The following is a 20,398-nucleotide window of genomic DNA, read 5'->3' as shown; positions in this document are numbered from 1 at the left end:
TGCTGGTCATGCAGGGAATTAGTTCTCCACCTCTGAAACGCCCTCCGCAGGCCAGTGATCCACCTGTTCTCTCCTTCCCAGCTCCTGTGTCCCTCCCAGGACCCTGGTGCCCCCTTGCTCTGGGTGCTGCCCCCTGGCAGTACCCACACGCTAGGTCTCCCCTCCCAGGGGAACCTGTAGAACTGATGAATGAAATTGTTTTTAATTGTTCACTTTATTAATGTAACTTCATAAGTAAAGTTTTATGAATGAAACAATATTCATTCATAAAACCAGTTACCCCAATAACTGGTTAATTAACAATTAAGATGCTTGTTAAGAGCCATAGCTGTTCAGTCAGCTGCCTTTGTAAGTTTCACGATCAATCCAATTCCTGCTTAAATCACTGAGACTTGCACTGTTTCAGTATTGTAACTTCTGTTCACCATTTATTACACTTGCCTACAGTGTAACTTCTGTTCACTGTTTGCCATATTGTAATTCAAACCCCATTTTAAAATGCTTACTCCATTTTGTAAGGGCTTGCTGCAACCTTCATTTTTGCAAACCCTGCTGTAATCTTATTAGTTTAGATGTGTGAATGAGGTATGTATGGATGATGGAATCAACCTCCAGCCCCAGCCTATCCTGATTAAATTGAGTTCAAACACCAAGAGCTGAAGATGCAGACAAGAGCCCTAACAAAGTAAGAAGAATCCACCCTAAAAAGAAAAGGTACAATAAAAGGAAGATCAAAGCCCGGTCCGAGTCTGAAAGTCATGTCTGCAATTGACGGGTGATCAATCACCAAACCTGGAGGCAGCGTGACACAGCAAAACCTATAGACTCTGGCTTCAAACTAAAGCCTACAAAAAGGATGGGTGAGATGGAAAACTTTGGAGGAGGGTAACATTCTGCTGCCAACATGGAAGGGCATCAGTGCATGCCCACCAGAGACCCAGCTCGTCCTTGTGCCCGGCTTTCCTGGCCAGTTAGCCACCACAAGCTACAAACCCAAGCAGGACTGGTAACTATGCAGCAGCTGCAGAACATCTGGTGTGTGTGTATATATAGGTATTAGGTATAATGTGTGTGTGTGTGTGTGTGTGTGTGTATAAGGATTAAGATATTAGTTATTGTCACAAATCAAATTGTTATCATAATAAATTGGCATCTTTATCTTGTCCCCTTTAATAAGATCCTGCTAGTTTTTATTGGTATAACAAACCCCCACCCACTATCCCCACCTTGCCTCAGCACTAGGCCACTACCAGTCACCAACTAGCCCCCACTCCCTGGGGGAGACTGCAGTATAGGTCACTCATCACTGGCAAGGTGGGTTTGGACCTGCTGTCTTAGCCTAGCACTGGGCTACCCTCTACAACCCCCAGTACCTCTTGGCCTTCCACTAGGCTGCAGCCTGGGGCTAGCCAAGCCAGACCAGGCCTCCCTAGCTTGCTGCAGCCAGGCCCTTCTCTCTGAGTGCAGAGAGAGACTGCTGAGTTTTTGGCTGCCCTGGCCTTTATAGGGCCAGCTGAGTCTGTTTGGGGCGTGGCCCCAGCTGCAGCCACTTCCCCCAATCAGCTCAGCCTAAAAGCTGCTTTCTCCAGTCAAAGTGGACCGTAGTGTGGTTACCACCCTGCTACAACCTGACACTCCCCCGCCCCTGAAATGCAGCTGCCTCTGGAGGGGACCGGAAATTGCAGCCCCTGACAGAGCCCAGAGCAACAGTGCCAGACCCGGCTGGGGACTGATGAGCCAGGATGTGTTTGCTCTGTCTGGTCCCAGGCCCTACAGAGAGTCCTGAGAGATTGTGTTCAGAGCCCTGTGCCTCCAGCCCATCAGCAAGGCAGCAGAGCGCCCCCTGGCATCAGGCTGGGGTGTTAGCGCAGTACTGAGAGATAAGGGGTCACCTATTGCAACTCCACACGCACTCTTCCTAGGTCTCACTCAGCCCTTCCTGCCTGCGCTTGCGGGGCTGAGGGGCTAACACAGCAGAGTAGGACTGAGGGGCTGAGCTGCACTGAGTACTGGCTCAGCCTGCGGGAGATGAGTGGGGGACAGCGTGGCCAGCCCGGAGCAGACTGTGCAGACAGGCCAGCTGGGCCCAGGCCTTGCCCTGCAGTGGAGGCTCAGCAGGAGGTGGGAGGCGTTCGCTCTGGGGAGGGCTTGCAGCCAGGGTGTGTGCACAGCTCTGCACTGGTGCTAGCATACTTCGCTGTCCTAGTCCCTGGCAGGTGACAGGCCTGGCGGGGCCCTGGGTTTAAAGCTGGCGTGTCTCAGGGTGGGTATGGCAGGGCTTGTATGCTTGGCACCCTGAAGGCTTGGACTGGGAGAGGCTGAAGGGAGCTGCTCTCAGCTTGCTGAGGTTTCTCTAGTCGGGAGCACTTGTGTTACAGTTACCATAAGATGGCAGCACAGCCTGGTGGTTAGAGCATCGGAGAGGAATGCAGGACCTCTGGCTCCTATTCCTAGCTCGGCTAGCAGCCTCCTCTGAGATCTACTCCTGAGTGAATTCTGTGACCCTGCACAATGCAGAATTTTGCAGAAATTAACGTTGTGTGTGCAGAAATTTCTTTCCCCCACACAAATAGATCGAAGACACTGCTGGGCGCGGGGGGAGGGAGCGGGGAGAGCGGGGAGTGGAGTTCCCTGCATGCCCTGAGGGAAGGAGACAGCGAGCAGGAAATGCCGTGCAAGCTTGGGACCCAGCATCAGGTTGTTTCTCCCTCTGGATCCCTGGGCTCTGAGGGTAGGGGGGCGGGTGTCTGGGCTAGGGGGGCCAAAGCTAGGCTCTGGGGGGTAGGGTGGTGAGTATCTGGGCAAGGGAGAGCGTGGCTGGGCTCTGGGGTATGTGTGTGTGTTTGTGTGTATCTGGGCCAGGAAGCCCCCACGGTTGGGCTCTGGGGGCTAGGGGGGCACATGGCTGGGATGGGGGTCCCCACAGCTGGGCTCTGGAGTGAGAGAGATTGTGCATGTCTGGTCCCCCAGGGTGGGCTCTGAGGGGGGGGAACCACCCTCCCCAGCGATGGTGACCCCATGCGCCCTTCCCCAAACTGAATGTATCCAGCTGTCCTCTCCCCCCCGCCCCCTCCTCCAAACTAGACTCATCCCGCCCCCCTAGACAGATGAAGGTGCCCCCACTCCCTCCCCCAGACTGGACCCATCCCGCCCCCCTACACAGACAACGGTGCTCCCCGCCCCAAACAGGATCCATCCCGCCCCCATCCCCAGGCGACGGCACCCCCCACTCCCTCCCACAAAATTGGACCTGTCCTGCCCTCCTTCCCAAACTATGGTGCCCACCCACCCACCCCATCCCCCAAACTGGACCCGTCTGGCCCCCCTCCCCTGATGGTGTCACCCCCTGCTCCCAAACTGGTCCCGTCCTGCCCCCTCCCCAGACTACAGCGCCCCCCCCCCCCGTGCCCTCCCCCCATCCCAGATGACGGTCCCCCGCCCCTCCCCCAAACTGGACAAGTCCCACCCATCTCCCCAAACGAAGGCACCCACCTGCCCCCCCTCCCCAGATGAAGACACCCCCCCGCGCCCTCCCCCAAATTGGACCTGTCCTGCCTCCCTCCCCAGATGACGGCGCCCCCCGGCCCCGAACAGGATACATCCCGCCACTCTCCCCAGATGACAGCACTCCCCTGCCCCCCTCCCCAGCTAACAGCACCCCCTGCCAGCCCCCAAACTGGATCCATCCCGCCCCCCTTCCCAGATGATGCCCCCCACCCCTCTCCCCCCAGCCAACTAAGGTGGAGGTGTTCAGAGATTGGCCTGCTCCCCAGACTAATAAACAGGCCCAGTCCTTTACTGAGATGACGGGGCACTACCTGAGGTTTGTGCCCCACTTTAGCTCTGTGTCAGCTCCCATCACTGAGTTATGCAAGAAGGGTAAGCCAGACAAGCTGGTCTGGACCAGGCAGTGCCAGAGAGCTCTCGGGGACTCTCTGCACACTGAAGGAGGATCCGGTCAAGAGCCCGGTGCTGGAAAACCCAGACAAGCCCTTTATGGTGTTCACCAATGCCCCAGACACAGGGCTGGGTGTGGTGCCGATGCACACTGATGCAAAGCGGGAGAAACACCCATCATGTACCTGAGCAGGAAGCTGCTGCCCTGGGAGCAGAGCTATACAGCCATAGAAAAGGAATGCCTGGTCCTGGGGTGGGCTTTTTAAATGCTGCAGCTGGATCACTTTGGGCACCACTTCATTGTGTACACTGACCACTCACCCTGCAATGGCTGCACCAGATTAAAGGGGCAATGCCAAGATCCTGAGATGGACTCCGTCCCTCCAGGAGTATGCAGGGGTGAAAGTAGAAATAGGGACTTACCGGTATGGGGCTGGGTTGGAGCCGGCTCTGGCCTCCGGAAGGGGCGGGGATAGGGTGGTCAGAGCCAGCCCTGGCCCGACCTATACCGATAAGTGCCCTCCCCTGGCCCCGTCGGGGTAGCAGCGGCAGCTAGGGGCTCCAGCAGCAGTTTAAAGGGCCCAGGGCTCGGCCGTCGCTACCGCCCCCGAAGACATTTTTTCACTTTGTCGCCTCTGTCACACTGTTGTGGTGCAAATTGGCTGCCAAGTTCCACCCCAGAAGCAGCTGTATTTCAGGCTGGGATGAATGGTCTCTCTGTCTGTACGGATGTATTCTATAAAGCACAACGCATGAAGTGCTTCAATGGCAAGTACTGGTATCCTGCTGGCATGATAGCCAGGGCACCATGATACTGTGTTGCATTGTTTGCATTGTTAGTTGTGATGATGCCTCACTGCAGGACACTATTGTGTGTCCTGGGGCACAGACATTATGTGACACCATCACAATGCACTACATTAACATGCAGCTCTTTAATGGCTCATGCTCATGGGACACAGGACATTTACAACAGTAGAATCATAGGACTGGAAGGGACCTCAGGAGGTCTAGTCCAGTCATAGAATCATAGAATCATAGAATATCAGAGTTGGAAGGGACCTCAAGAGGTCATCTAGTCCAACCCCCTGCTCAAAGCAGGACCAATTCCCAGCTAAATCATCCCAGCCAGGGCTTTGTCAAGCCAGGCCTTAAAAACCTCCAAGGAAGGAGACTCCACCACCTCCCTAGGTAACGCATTCCAGTGTTTCACCACCCTCCTAGTGAAATAGTTTTTCCTGATATCCAACCTGGACCTCCCCCACTGCAACTTGAGACCATTGCTCCTTGTTCTGTCATCTGCCACCACTGAGAACAGCCGAGCTCCATCCTCTTTGGAACCCCCCTTCAGGTAGTTGAAGGCTGCTATCAAATCCCCCCTCATTCTTCTCTTCTGGAGACTAAACAATCCCAGTTCCCTCAGCCTCTCCTCATAAGTCATGTGCTCCAGACCCCTAATCATTTTTGTTGCCCTCCGCTGGACTCTTTCCAATTTTTCCACATCCTTCTTGTAGTGTGGGGACCAAAACTGGACACAGTATTCCAGATGAGGCCTCACCAATGTCGAATAAAGGGGAATGATCACGTTCCTCGATCTGCTGGCAATGCCCCTACTTATACAGCCCAAAATGCCGTTAGCCTTCTTGGCAACAAGAGCACACTGTTGACTCATATCCAGCTTCTCGTCCACTGTGACCCCTAGGTCCTTTTCTGCAGAACTGTTACCTAGCCATTCGGTCCCTAGTCTGTAGCAGTGCATGGGATTCTTCTGTCCTAAGTGCAGGACTCTGCACTTGTCCTTGTTGAACCTCATCAGGTTTTTTTCGGCCCAATCCTCTAATTTGTCTAGGTCCCTCTGTATCCGATCCCTACCCTCTAGTGTATCTACTACGCCTCCTAGCTTAGTGTCAAACTTGCTGAGAGTGCAGTCCACACCATCCTCCAGATCATTAATAAAGATATTGAACAAAACCGGCCCCAGGACCGACCCTTGGGGCACTCCGCTTGAAACTGGCTGCCAACTAGACATGGAGCCATTGATCACTACCCGTTGAGCCCGACGATCTAGCCAGCTTTCTGTCCACCTTACAGTCCATTCATCCAGCCCATACTTCTTTAACTTGGCGGCAAGAATACTGTGGGAGACCGTATCAAAAGCTTTGCTAAAGCCTCTCTAGGCCACAGCTCCACTGCTCCTTTTTGGGGAAGGGCTGTGGTAGGATCCTGAAGCCACCAGCAGGGGGCCCTCTGAGCCTGGTATACCCCATCACAGTTGCTTTTGAAACTCTCCCCCAGGTTATTTAATAAAATGTTTGACAACTAATGAATTATATTTGGTTACACAATAAGGTACAGATCCTCAGCTGGTGTAAATGAGCATAACTCCATTGAAGACAGCTGTGCTGATTTACACCAGATGAGGATCTGGCTCTAAAGGCTTGTCCACACACAGAAGTTGCATCAGTTTAACTATAGGTGTGATGTTAAACTGATTTAGTTATACAGATTCAGCTGTGTGTGTGGACACTCTTCCATCAATTTAAATCTGGCATGTATTGGTTTAGGTTGCACATGTAAGACCTGGTCTATGCTGAAAAATTAGGTCAACTTAATTATGTCGGTCAGGGGTGTGAGAAATCCACACTCATGGGGCTGAAACTGTGCTGAAATAACTCTTGATGTAAGCGCAATTATGTCAACAGAAGAATGCTTCCATCAGTGTAGATGCAACTTCCATCAACCTAGCTCCCCATGCTTGGGTGTGGGTGTGTGTTCCTACACCAACAGAAAACCCCTTCTCTTGGTGTAGGCTGTGCCTACACTACAAGATTAGGCTGGCATAGCTATGGCAATGTCAGTGTAGACATACCCTGAATTAGCAGGGAAGGTTGAGTAAGGACCTACATAAAGATTTGGCCCTAGCTGATTTGGCACCGATTTGTTTAAAGACAAGAGGCTGATCGTTCCACCTAGCTCCGTCCCCAGGCAGAAGATCAGCAGCCTCCCAACCATCGAGTGCAATCCAGGAGCAGCGTGGGAGCCCAGACAATGGGTGTGTTATGCACATCTCCCACATCAGCTGTGCCGGGAATCCACTGAATCACTATCTATGGAGCCACTGAAGTCTCCCTACCCTCTTCTGTGGGGTTTTCACCAGAAGGGGGCAATTTGGTGACTGCTGCAGATGGGGGCGGTGCCAGATATACTATAGGCATAGGCGTGCGCACAGGGTGTGCAGGGTGTGCCCGGGCACACCCTAATGCCCATGGGCCGGATCCAGATCTGGCCCCTCAGTGCTTTGAATCCGTCCCGCGGGATTTGCCCCTGTGGTGCCGCAGGCCCTGTGCTGCTTTCAGAAGCAGCCATCAGGGCACCATGTCTCTGGGGCCAGGGGGTTGCTCCAGGCACCGGCTCCCGAAGCTCCCATTGGCCGGGAACGGGGAACCGCGCCCAATGGGAGCTTCAGGGGAGGTACCTGGAGGCATGGCAAGGGCAGCGTGCAGAGCCCTGTGCCACCCCTCCCCGGGGCTGCGTGGGGACGTGGTGAGCGGTGAGGCATGGGGCACTGGCAGGCAGGGAGCGTGCCGCTGCGGGTAAGCGGCGCCGGGCAGGGCCGGAGCCCGAACCCCTCCTGCACCCCTCCTCCCTGCCCTGAGCCCCCTGCTTGCACCCTGTTGAGCCAGGCTCCCCTTCCCCAGGGCCGGGCTGGCTGCTTTAACAGCCCCATGTGCTCACTGCCAGCCTCCCACCCGGCAGCACCAACACAGCCGCTTAAGGTGGCCTGCGGGGGTGCTGCCACAGCCCCCCCTCCCCAAGGCAGCTGCCCCCCTCCAGCGCCCAGGGTCCCAAACCCGCCTACGGCTCCCCGCGCTGGCCGGGGGCCCGGGCACCACCCGGGGGGGTCAGGCCACCCCTGAGCCCAGCCCACCTTAAGTTGGACCCGGGAGCCAGCAGGCCCGGGGCAGGGGGTGAGCCCGGCCCACAGGCCCCCCCGCAGCCTGGCTGCGAGCTCAGCTCCCCGGCGCTATACGGGGGCTCCGGCCCGGCACCCTCAGCCTTGAGTCCAGCCCTGGGAGCAGCCCGGCCCCTCTGCAATTCACCCCGGCTGCCTCTGCCCGGCCTGGCCCCAAGCGCCCAGCCCGGCCCCCTCTGCCCGGCGCCCGAGCCTGCCTGCCCGGACGGGGGAGCCCAGATCCCCAGCCCCAGGCCTGCGTGCAAACAGCCTACCCTCCTGCACCCCAACTCCCTGTCCTGAGCCCCCTGCCTGCACCTCTCACCCCAACCCCCTGCCTGCACCTTACCCCGGAACCCCCTGCCCTGAGCCCCCTGCCACACCCTGCACCCCAATCCCCTGCCCTGAGCCCCCTCCTGCACTCCGCACCCCTCCTGCACCCCAACCCCCTTCCCTGAGCCCCCTCATACATCCCACACCCTTCCTCTGACACAATCCCTTGCCCTGAGCCCCTTCCTGCACACTGCACCCCTCCTGAACCCCAGCCCCCTGCCCTGAGCCCCCTGATGCACCCTGCACCCCTCCTGCACCCCAACCCCCTTCCCTGAGCCCCCTCATACACCCCACACCCCTCCTCTGCCCCAATCCCTTGCCCTGAGCCCCTTCCTGCACACTGCACCCCTCCTGAACCTCAGCCCCCTGCCCTGAGCCCCCTGCCACACCCCGCACCCCTCCTAAACCCCAACCCCCTTCCTGAGCCCCCTCATACACGCCACACCCCTCCTCTGTCCCAATCCCTTGCCCTGAGCCCCTTCCTGCACACAGCACCCCCTCCCACACCCCGCACGCCCTCCCACACCCCAACCTTTATGATGTTCGCCTTTAAAAAAAAAATTCCCTGGGTGCACACCCTAATGAAATGTGCTGCGCACGCCTATGACTATAGGGATGGTGAATGCTGTATAGATTCCTAGTATAAGGCAAAATTGTGACTTTGCCACAAGACTTGAGCAAGGGGCAGCACATCTGAGTCTCACTATAGTCCTTGCAGGGAAGTTTGCTCCATAGGGAAGCAATTTACACCATCCCTGTCACAGGCACAGATTACTTCCCCCTCCACAAAAAGAACAGGAGTACTTGTGGCACCTTAGAGACTAACAAATTTATTAGAGCATAAGCTTTCGTGGACTACAGCCCACTTCTTCGGATGCATACAGAGTGGAATAAATATTGAGGAGATATATATACACACATACAGAGAGCATAAACAGGTGGGAGTTGTCTTACCAACTCTGAGAGGCCAATTAAGTATCTGGGGGCTTCCACCTCCACAGAGGCTCAGTGGTGCTGGTTGGTGCACTGGGGGAGAGCAGAACCAAGGCTCCGCCCGTGCCCTTGCCCACCTGTGCAGGAGGGAAAGGAGCAGCCCCGAAGAGGCTATCGCATGCAATATGGGTAGCCTGTGCAGGGGGCTGGGGGGCGCTTTACATCCCTTTACTGGCCTGTGCAGGTGCCGAGGGGGAGTCAGAATATGGTTCTTAGATTAACAGCTGGGCAGCCCCCCTAGGCCCTGCAGGGTGGTGGGGGAGATGATGCCCAAACCCAGAAAAGGAGAAGGGTGAAGAAGATGAAGACTGAATGATGGGGATAACAACTGTCCACTAAAAATAAGGATGATGATCCTTTGCTAACATAAAGCACAGTGTCAAAAGAGGCCTGCGCCCACCTAGCAATTTTGGGGCTGCTGTATTGGAAAGGCAGCCAGGAAGACTGTTAGGAAAGCAGCAGCAGCAAAGGGAACGAGGAGGGGACGTGAAACTGGCAGGAGCAGCTGGGTAGCTCACTTTTAGTATCTGCAGCGATCCAGGCTGGGGGAGAAGATTCACTCATGTAAAGGGTGACGATATGTCCTGTTTGGGCTGGGACAGTCCCTTTTTTAAGCCCTGTCTCAGCTGGCCTGATGTTTTAGGCAAAAGTGGGCATTTGTCCCGTTTGCTCTCACCAGCTGAGCACCAGCTGGGAAGAGCAAACGGGACAAATGCCCACTTTTGCCAAAAGAGTGCAGTGTGATCCCTAGTGGGCCACAGAGAAACCTGCAGGGGGAGGGGAGGATGTGCAGCAATGCTAGCCCTGCAAAGGAGGAAGGGATCAGGAGAGTGGCTGAGCCTGGGCCAGCCGCGCAGGGGTAGGCAGGAGGAGGTCTTGGGCCGGCCCTGTGAGCAGAGGGTAGAGGGGGGCCTCAAGCAGGCCCAGTGTGGGTGGGCGTTGGAGGGGCTCAGGCCAGTCCCGCACGCAGTGCAAGCCCCTGGTGCTCTGTGTGTGGATGAGCAGCGTGAAAGGTCCAAGAGCGGCAGACACTGAGAAGGGGGTATTTGTTGTTCCAGGTTCCTGTACAATTGCAGATGTAGCTGTGCACTTCGCAGCAGCAGAGTGGGCCCTTCCGGGTGAGTGGCAGCGGGAGTTCTACCGAGACACAATGATGGAGAACTATGGGAACGTGGTCTCTCTGGGTAAGGACTTGTTTCTCCTCATGTGTTAGAAGCTGCGAGGGCTGGGAGTCCAGGCCTTGCCTCAAGTTTTCTCGTCATCCCTTAGACTTCCTAGGGCTCAGCTTCTGTAGTCCCCAGAATCTGTCATCCCCTCACTCCCAGAGCCATGCCAGCAGGAGACGGGACAGGCCAGCGTCCCTAGTTTCATAACATTTACGGGCAGATGGGATCATTAGATCGTCCGGTCTAACTTCCTGTGTGTCACATGCCCTGACATGTCACCCCAATACCCCTATTTTGAACCCTGTGACTTCAGTTAAACTAAAGCCCTTGAGATATTACACTATTGTGAATCACAGACAGAGAACAGGAGCAATCCAGGCATCACCAGCACCCAAGGCCCCTGCAATGAATCATAGAATCATAGAATCATAGAATATCAGAGTTGGAAGGGACCTCAAGAGGTCATCTAGTCCAACCCCCTGCTCAAAGCAGGACCAATTCCCAGCTAAATCATCCCAGCCAGGGCTTTGTCAAGCCGGGCCTTAAAAACCTCCAAGGAAGGAGACTCCACCACCTCCCTAGGTAATGCATTCCAGTGTTTCACCACCCTCCTAGTGAAATAGTTTTTCCTGATATCCAACCTGGACCTCCCCCACTGCAACTTGAGACCATTGCTCCTTGTTCTGTCATCTGCCACCACTGAGAACAGCCGAGCTCCATCCTCTTTGGAACCCCCCTTCAGGTAGTTGAAGGCTGCTATCAAATCCCCCCTCATTCTTCTCTTTTGGAGACTAAACAATCCCAGTTCCCTCAGCCTCTCCTCATAAGTCATGTGCTCCAGACCCCTAATCATTTTTGTTGCCCTCCGTTGGACTCTTTCCAATTTTTCCACATCCTTCTTGTAGTGTGGGGCCCAAAACTGGACACAGTATTCCAGATGAGGCCTCACCAATGTCGAATAAAGGGGAATGATCACGTTCCTCGATCTGCTGGCAATGCCCCTACTTATACAGCCCAAAATGCCGTTAGCCTTCTTGGCAACAAGAGCACACTGTTGACTCATATCCAGCTTCTCGTCCACTGTGACCCCTAGGTCCTTTTCTGCAGAACTGCTACCTAGCCATTCGGTCCCTAGTCTGTAGCAGTGCATGGGATTCTTCCGTCCTAAGTGCAGGACTCTGCACTTGTCCTTTTTGAACCTCATCAGGTTTTTTTTGGCCCAATCCTCTAATTTGTCTAGGTCCCTCTGTATCCGATCCCTACCCTCTAGCGTATCTACCACGCCTCCTAGTTTAGTGTCATCTGCAAACTTGCTGAGAGTGCAGTCCACACCATCCTCCAGATCATTAATAAAGATATTAAACAAAACCGGCCCCAGGACCGACCCTTGGGGCACTCCGCTTGAAACCGGCTGCCAACTAGACATGGAGCCATTGATCACTACCCGTTGAGCCCGACAATCTAGCCAGCTTTCTATCCACCTTACAGTCCATTCATCCAGCCCATACTTCTTTAACTCGGCGGCAAGAATACTGTGGGAGACCGTATCAAAAGCTTTGCTAAAGTCAAGGAATAACACATCCACTGCTTTCCCCTCATCCACAGAGCCAGTTATCTCATCATAGAAGGCAATTAGGTTAGTCAGGCACGACTTCCCCTTCGTGAATCCATGCTGACTGTTCCTGATCACTTTCCTCTCCTCTAAATGTTTCATAATTGATTCCTTGAGGACCTGCTCCATGATTTTTCCAGGGACTGAGGTGAGGCTGACTGGCCTGTAGTTCCCCGGATCCTCCTTCTTCCCTTTTTTAAAGATGGACACTACATTAGCCTTTTTCCAGTCATCTGGGACCTCCCCCGATCGCCATGAGTTTTCAAAAATAATGGCTAATGGCTCTGCAATCTCACCCGCCAACTCCTTTAGCACCCTCGGATGCAGCGCATCCGGCCCCATGGACTTGTGCACGTCCGGTTTTTCTAAATAGTCCCGAACCACTTCTTTCTCCACAGCGGGTTGGTCACGTTCTCCCCATGCTGTACTGCCCAGTGCAGCAATCTGGGAGCTGACCTTGTGCGTGAAGACAGAGGCAAAAAATCATTGAGTACATTAGCTTTTTCCACATCCTCGGTCACTAGGTTGCCTCCCTTATTCAGTAAGGGGCCCACACTTTCCTTGATTTTCTTCTTGTTGCTAACACACCTGAAGAAACCCTTCTTTTTACTCTTAACATCTCTTGCTAACTGCAACTCCAAGTGTGATTTGGCCTTCCTGATTTCACTCCTGCATGCCTGAGCAATATTTTTATACTCCTCCCTGGTCATTTGTCCAATCTTCCACTTCTTGTAAGCTTCTTTTTTGTGTTGCAATTGGTTGGAATGGCAGGGAATTGGTTACGGGTGATCCGACCAGGCGACCCTCGCCCCATGCTGCAGCGGAAGGTGAAAAACCTCAATGGTTCCTGCCACTCTGACAAAGGGGAAGATTCCTTCCCAACCCCACATCCAATATCGGTATGACCCTGAGCTTGTGAGTGAGGGACCAGCTGTGCATCTAGAGAGAGGATTCTCTGGACCACCTCAAACCACCAGCCCACCCCAACCAAGATCCCATCTCTAGCTGTGGCCAGATCTCTGATGCTCCAGAGGAAGATGGAAAAATTCCCTAGATTACAGTTGAGCAGGGGGAGTGGGGGAAAAATCCTTCCTGACCCCTTCAGGTGCCTGGCGGAAGCCATGCAGCTGGAGGGTGGATTATAATCATTAGTGTCCCCAGAGCACAGCACTCTGCTTGGAAGAGGAGCCTTCTGAGTTTCTTGCCTACTGCACTATTCAGAAAGTCTCTAGCTGTGTTTTTGGGTGGGGTGGGGAGCTAGGGAATAAACACTTGCTCTGTGCCAGAGTCATAAAGCCTCTCAGGGTGGGGTGGAGATACCCTGACCCTCGGACAGGGGCCAGTCACACTCACACGGAAAAGTGCCCTGTATCCTGGGACCGGGGGTTTCTGAACGTCCCGGTGGGCAGTGGTTGCCATGGAAACCCAAAGAGAATGTTTAGGGTTGCAGTGTAAAGCTGTGAGTCAGAGGGGAAGCGAAAACAATGAGGAGTCCTTGTGGCACCTTACAGACTAACAAATTTATTTGGGCATAAGGGGAAGCGCTCACTCTGGGATGGATGGATGGGGGAATTCTGGTTAATTCCTGCAGGGAATGGCCCTGAACACTTGGGGCCTGTTTAACTCTGAGATCCCCTTTTCTCGGTAGGCCTTATCTCTGGTTTCAGGATCCAGTCTAGCGATGGGGGGTCCCTGCACTCCTGGACTGTGTCTCTTTACACGGAGTGAATGAGTGTCCCTGCTACAGGGAGTCAGTGTACACACTGCAGCGCTAACACAGCTGATCGCTCGGGGTTAACACTGTCATGTCTGGTTGCTGTGCAGCCAGGTTAGCTCTCGATTCCATCGTCCAAGCCAGGGCTGGGCAAATCTTTTGGCCTGAGGGCCACATCTGGGTATGGAAATTGTATGGCGGGCCATGAATGCTCACAAAATTGGGGGTTGATGTGCGGGAGGGGGTGAGGGCTCTGACTCAGGGTGTGGGCTCTGGGGTGGGGCCAAAATTAAGTTCAGGGTGTGGGACGGGGCTCCAGGCTGGGGCAGGGGGTTGGGGTGCGGGGGGGGGGATGAGGGCTCCAGCTGGGGGTGCGGGCTCTAGGGTGGGGCTGGGTATGAGGGCTTGGGGGTGCAGGAGGGTGCTCGGTGCTGTGACCGATGGGTTTGGAGGGGGATCAGGGCTGGGGCAGGGGATTGAGGTGCGGGAGTGGGTCAGGGGTCCAGACTCCAGGCGGTGCTTATCTCAAACAGCTCCTGGAAGCAGCTGCATGTCCCCCATTCGGCTCCTACGCGGAGGCATGGCCAGCCAATGGGAGCTGCGGGGGGCAGTGCTTGGGGCGGGGCAGCATGCGGAGCCCCCTGGCTGCCCCTATGTGTAGGAGCCGGAGGGGGGACATGCCGCTGCTTCCGGGAGCTGCATGGAGCCATGGTATGCACAGAGTGGAGAAAGCCCCAGACCCCGTTACCCAGTGGGAGCTCGAGGGCTGGATTAAAATGTCTGAAGGGTCGGATGTGGCCCCCAGGCCATAGTTTACCCATCCCTGGTCCAAGCGTTTCCCAGCTCAAGTCTGCATCCCAGAGATGATGCGGTGGGGGGGAGGGCATGGGGAGGTCAAGTGGCCCCCCCAGATTGGCCTGCCTTCTCTCCCTGCACCTCCCCCCATACCTTTGGATACATTGGCTGCTCTCCCTGGCAGCCAGGTGGGGAGCAGGACTCTAGCTCACTCGGCCCCAGTCCCCCCAGCATGGCCCAGCCCACTTGCCAGGGACAGGGGCCGAGCGAGCCAGAAACATGCTGGGGGGAAGCGGGGAAAGACACTCTGGCTCACTCAACCCTGCTCCTGGTTGCAGATACAGGGGTTGAGCGAGCCGGAGCCCCACTCCCTCCTGCTGGCAGCCGAGCCCAGGCTGCCTCCCAGCCAGACTCTCTCAGGCAGAAGCGGCTCTGTCCCGCTCCCTGCCCGGCTACCAGGGAGAATGGGTCAAACTTGCTTGGGGGGGGGGGGGGGGGGAGGCACAGGGAGAAAAAGACAGACCCCCCCCCAGGCCCCTCCCTCCCTGCAGGTAACATGGGGTGGGGAGAACGTGCGGCCTGGGGCTGGGCGGGGGCGGTGACTCGGCAGGGGAGACACGTGGGGTGGTCACATGTCCTCCCTTTAGCTTGTGCCCCCCCCCAGTCGTACCTTATGTGGGAGGGTGGGGGGTAGGGGGAGGGACAGTAGTGGCCATGCAGGGATTGTATTTAGCCCTCTGAGTTGGAGATAGAGGGTCCACTGGCATTTAACAGAGGCGCTGATGTCTTAACAGGGGACGTCAACTCCCCTCACAGACACTTCGCCCCCCCAAAAGGCTTCTGTGGTATTTCCCCAGCTGTGCGGATCCCACGTCCTTGTGAGCACAGGAAGGGTGGCTGGGGTTAAAACAATGGAACAATGAATGCTGAGACATTTGGCAGGCTGGGACCTTACCTGTTGACTTTCCCATGAGCAGGGATTCCCATTCACAAACCTGAAATCATCTCCTGCCTGGAGCGAGGAGAGGAGCCCTTTGTCGCAGCTGCCCAGGATCTTGAGGAACCAGAGATCCTAAGAGGCATCTACACAGGTGAGCGATGGGATAAATCACCTCTGAACCCATCAACGAGTGAAATGAAATGTTGGGACCCTGGGAAAGTGGTATGAACGCCCCCAGCTCTGCCTTCTTTTGTGAGCTCTGCAGAGGCAGGTCTCAGCTGGAGATGTGCAGTGTTTGCCTTGGCTCTGAGCAGCCCCTTTCTGCCTGGGGGGATTTGTCCCCTGAGTACCAGAGATTTCTGGAGCCGTAAAACATAAACGTAGAGTCCTGAGACCAGAAGGGACCATTACGCCCATCCAGTCTGGTCTCCTCAATCACCCAGGCCAGAGAACTTCCTCTGGAGAATCCTGCATCCTGCCCAGTGGCTAGTGACTGAGCCAGAAAGGATCTTAGGGATCCAAAGAGAGCGAGAGACCCCTGCAGCTACCCCCGACTCTTTCACCTTCCCTTCACTATTCCCTTTCCTACCTGTCCTCTCCCATCTCCTCCCCACGGCAGATTGATGTTGTGGGGTTTGTGCCCTAGGAGCAGTGGTTATTGGTTCCTATTCCCGAGGTTCCCTGTCTCCCACCAGCGGGGGACGGTTCGTGCCCAGACGGCCTCTTTATCCCAGATGATGACAGGATTTTGTCTCCAACTCTAGAGTCCTCACACACTGAGAATCCCAACTGGAGAGCAAGCGAAGTAGTGGGCACTCTCTGGAGCTGCACAGAGAGAAACCCCCTCCGTGCACTGACTGTGGGGGGCATCAGAGGTGTTGCATCAGAGACACCCTTCCAGATAGAAGCCAGCAGGGCTGCGTCCTCTGGGCCCATGGGGCCCCATCCCACCAGACACGTGCTGCATCACACGCTATTCGAGGCATGTGGGGTCAGCCGTGAGCTGTGAGCTCGGGGGAAGGGGGCACATTCCTGGGGTGATTGATTGCTTGGGAATCATGTAATGGGAGGCATTGGAGTGGAAACCAGAGAAGGAGGATTCCTGGCTAAACCACTGGCCCGCTGGGTGACCTTGGGAACGTCACTGCCCTGCTCTCTGCCTCGATTTCCCTATTGGTAAAATGGGGATAATGTTACTGACCTTGGTAAAACACTTTGAGGTCTAGTGATGAAAACCACTAGATAAGAGCTGGGTCTTATTATTATTTTATTTTATTATTAAGGAGCAGCATCTTGGGCTTATTGATCATTGCTTCGGTGCCAGTGATCATGACTTGCATTTGTCATGTGCAAACAGAATAATGTCCAAACCAGTATAATTATATCTAGACTTAAAAGGGCCAGTTTCACAAAGCTGAAAACAGTGATGAGTCAAATGAGCTGGGAGAAAGGATTTAATCAGAAAATTGTGAGTGCTATTTTGGAGTTGTATAAGAACGTTGTACTAGATGTCCAAAAAGCCAAAACTCCCCAAGCAAGAAAGAGGGCTACACAAGTGAAAAAAACAAACAACCTGGCTTATAGGAGACGTGAAAGCAGCTAGAAAAAAAAATACTGTGGCATACTGTGGGGCCATGCGGGTACCCATAGCAGTGCCACTGACTTGAAGGTTTAAGTTGTCCCCAAATCTGAAATAGTTGTGAGTGAGGACAAAGTCACAAAGTTCAGCCACCAGGTGTGCCATGGCCTCATCAGGTATACTGTTCCTGACAGCTTGTAGTCCATCCTTGTGTGGAATATTGGTGTAAAGAGCTTCTACATCCATGGTGGCCAGGACGGTGTTTTCAGGAAGATCATCAATGCATTGTAGTTTCCTCAGGAAGTCAGCGGTGTCTCGAAGATAGCTAGGAGTGCTGGTAGCATAGGGTCTGAGGAGAGAGTCCAAATAGACAGATAATCCTGCTGTAAGAGTGCCAATGCCTGAGATGATGGGGCGTCCAGGATTTCCAAGTTTATGGATCTTGGGTAGCAGATAGAATACCCCTGGTTGGGGCTCTAAGGGTGTGTCTGTGTAGATTTGTTCCCATGCTGTAGCAGGGAGTTTCTTGAGCAGATGCTGTTGTTTCTTTTGGTACTCCTCAGTGGGATCGGAGGACAGTGGCCTGTAGAATGTGGTGTTGGAGAGTTGCCTGACAACCTCCTGTTCATAATCTGACCTGTTCATGATGACTACAGCACCTCCTTTGTTGGCCCCTTTGATTATAATGTCAGAGTTGTTTCTGAGGCTGTGGATGGCATTGTGTTTTGTACAGCTGAGGTTATGGGGCAAGTGATGCTGTTTGTTCACAATTTCAGCCTGTGCACATCTGCGGAACCACTCTGTGTAGAAGTCCAGTCTGTAATTTTGACTGTCAGGAGTCCACGCAGAATTCTTCCTCTTGTAGTGTTGGTAGGAGGGTTTCTGTAGGTCAGTGCTCTGTTCAGTGGTGTGTTGAAAATATTTTTTGAGTTGGAGACGGCAAAAGTAGGCTTCCAGATCACCTCAGAACTGTATCAAGTGAGTGGGGGTGGTGGGGCAGAAAGGAAGTCCCTGAGATAGGACAGACTCTTCTGCCGGGCTAAGTGTGTGGTTGGATAGATTAACAATATTGTTGGGTAAGTTAAGGGTACCACTGTTGTAGCCCCCTGTGGCATGTAGGAGTTTAGATAGTTTACTGTCCTTTTTCCTCTGTAGAGAAGTAGTGTGCGTTGTAAATGGCTTGTCTTGTTTTTGTAAAGTCCAGCCACGTGGAAGTTTGTGTGGAAGGTTGGTTTTGTATGAGAGTCTCCAGTTTTGAGAGCTCATTCTTGATCTTCTCCTGTTTGCTGTACAACATGCTGATCAGAGGATTCCTCAGTTTCTTTGAGAGTGTGTGGCACAATCTCTCACCATAGTCAGTGTAGTATGTCGATTGCAATGGATTTTTTACCTTCACTCCATTTGGTATGATGTCCATCTGTTTGCACTTGGAGAGGAAGATGATGTCTCTCTGTATCTGTGCGAGTTTTTTCATGAAGTTGATGGATTTCCACTTCATAGAATCATAGAATATCAGGATTGGAAGGAACCTCAGGATGTCATCTAGTCCAACACCCTGCTCAAAGCAGGACCAATCCCCAACTAAATCATCCCAGCCAGGGCTTTGTCAAGCCTGACCTTAAAAGCCTCTAAGGGAGGAGATTCCACCACCTCCCTAGGTATCCCATTCTAGTGCTTCACCACCCTCCTAGTAAAAAAGTTTTTCCTAATATCCAACCTAAACCTCCCCCACTGCAACTTGAGACCATTACTCCTTGTTCTGTGATCTGCTACCACTGAGAACAGTCTAGATCCATCCTCTTTGGAACCCCCTTTCAGGTAGTTGACAGCAGCTATCAAATCCCCCCTCATTCTTCTCTTCTGCAGACTAAACAATCCCAGTTCCCTCAGCCTCTCCTCATAAGTCATGTGCTCCAGTCCCCTAATAATTTTTGTTGCCTTCTGCTGAACTCTTTCCAATTTTTCCACATCCTTCTTGTAGTGTGGGGCCCAAAACTGGACACAGTACTCCAGATGAGGCCTCACCAATGCCGAATAGAGGGGAATGATCACGTTCTTCGATCTGCTGGCAATGCCCCTACTTATACAGCCCCAAATACCATTAGGCTTCTTGGCAACAAGGGCACACTGTTGACTCATATCCAGCTTCTCGTCCACTGTAACCCCTAGGTCCTTTTCTGCAGAACTGCTGCCTAGCCATTTAGTCCCTAGTCTGTAGCAGTGCATGGGATTCTTCTGTCCTAAGTGCAGGACTCTGCACTTGTCCTTGTTGAATCTCTTCAGATTTCTTTTGGCCCAATCCTCCACTTCATATGGCTAAACTCAGTGTCTTGCATGGTACCAAGTATCAGAGGGGTAGTTAGTCTGTATCCAAAGAAACAAATTACAGATACAGGGATAAATATATATTGGCACATGAAGAGAAGGGAGTTACCTTACAAGTGGAGAACCAATATTGAAGTCCAATTTAGTCAGGGTGGATGTGGATGTGGTCCACTTCCAGTAATTGATGAGGAAGTGTCAATACCAAGAGAGGGAAAATTGCTTTGTCTATAGCCAAGCCCTAAGATATAACCACATTTGCTCCTATCCCTCAGATAGAGACAAACACCTACATGATCTCTATCAAGCATTCTTAAAACTACAGTATCCACCTGGGGAAGTGGGGAAACAGATTGACAGAGAGAGACGGGTACCCAGAAGTCACCTACTACAGGACAGGCCCAGCAAGGAAAATAATAGAACACTACTGGCCATCACGTACAGCCCCCAGCTAAAACCTCTCCAGTGCATCATCAACGATCTACAACCTATTCTGGAAAACGATCCCTCACTCTCACAGGCCTTGGGAGGCAGGCCAGTCCTCGCTTACAGACAGCCCCCCAGCTGAAGCAAATACTCACCAGCAATTACACACTACACCACAGAAACACTAACCCAGGAACCAATCCCTGTAACAAACCCCGTTGCCTACTCTGTCCCCATATCTACTCTAGCAACACCATCATAGGACCCAACCACACCAGCCACACCATCAAAGGCTCATTCACCTGCACATCTACTAATGTGATATATGCCATCATGTGCCAGCAATGCCCCTCTGCCATGTACATTGGCCAAACCGGACAGTCTCTTCATAAAAGGATAAATGGACACAAATCAGACATCAGGAATGGTGACATACAAAAGCCAGTAGGAGAACACTTCAATCTCCCTGGACACCCAATAACAGATTTAAAAGTAGCCATTCTTCAACAAAAAAACGTCAAAAACAGACTTCAAAGATAAACTGCAGAGTTACAATTCATTTGCAAACTTAACACTGTCAATTTGGGCTTGAATAGGGACTGGGAGTGGCTGGCTCACTACAAAAGCAATTTTCCCTCTCTTGGTATTGACACCTCCTCATCAATTATT

At 53.5% G+C, this 20,398-nt stretch overlaps 1 long non-coding RNA gene across 1 annotated transcript in view; it reads right to left on the bottom strand.

The window, feature by feature from the left end:
- Positions 1 to 20,224, bottom strand: part of LOC135973526 (uncharacterized) — a 309,693-nt gene extending 289,469 nt beyond the window's left edge. The window contains exon 1 of the long non-coding RNA XR_010590413.1: positions 19,792 to 20,224. This is a non-coding gene — a long non-coding RNA (uncharacterized LOC135973526). The remainder of the gene's footprint in view (positions 1 to 19,791) is intronic.
- Between the last annotated feature and the right edge of the window lie 174 nt (positions 20,225 to 20,398).

This window comes from Chrysemys picta, chromosome 9 (genome assembly GCF_011386835.1).
Source record: "Chrysemys picta bellii isolate R12L10 chromosome 9, ASM1138683v2, whole genome shotgun sequence".
Classification (NCBI taxonomy): domain Eukaryota; kingdom Metazoa; phylum Chordata; order Testudines; family Emydidae; genus Chrysemys; species Chrysemys picta.
This window is presented reverse-complemented; position numbering and strand designations above follow the sequence as displayed.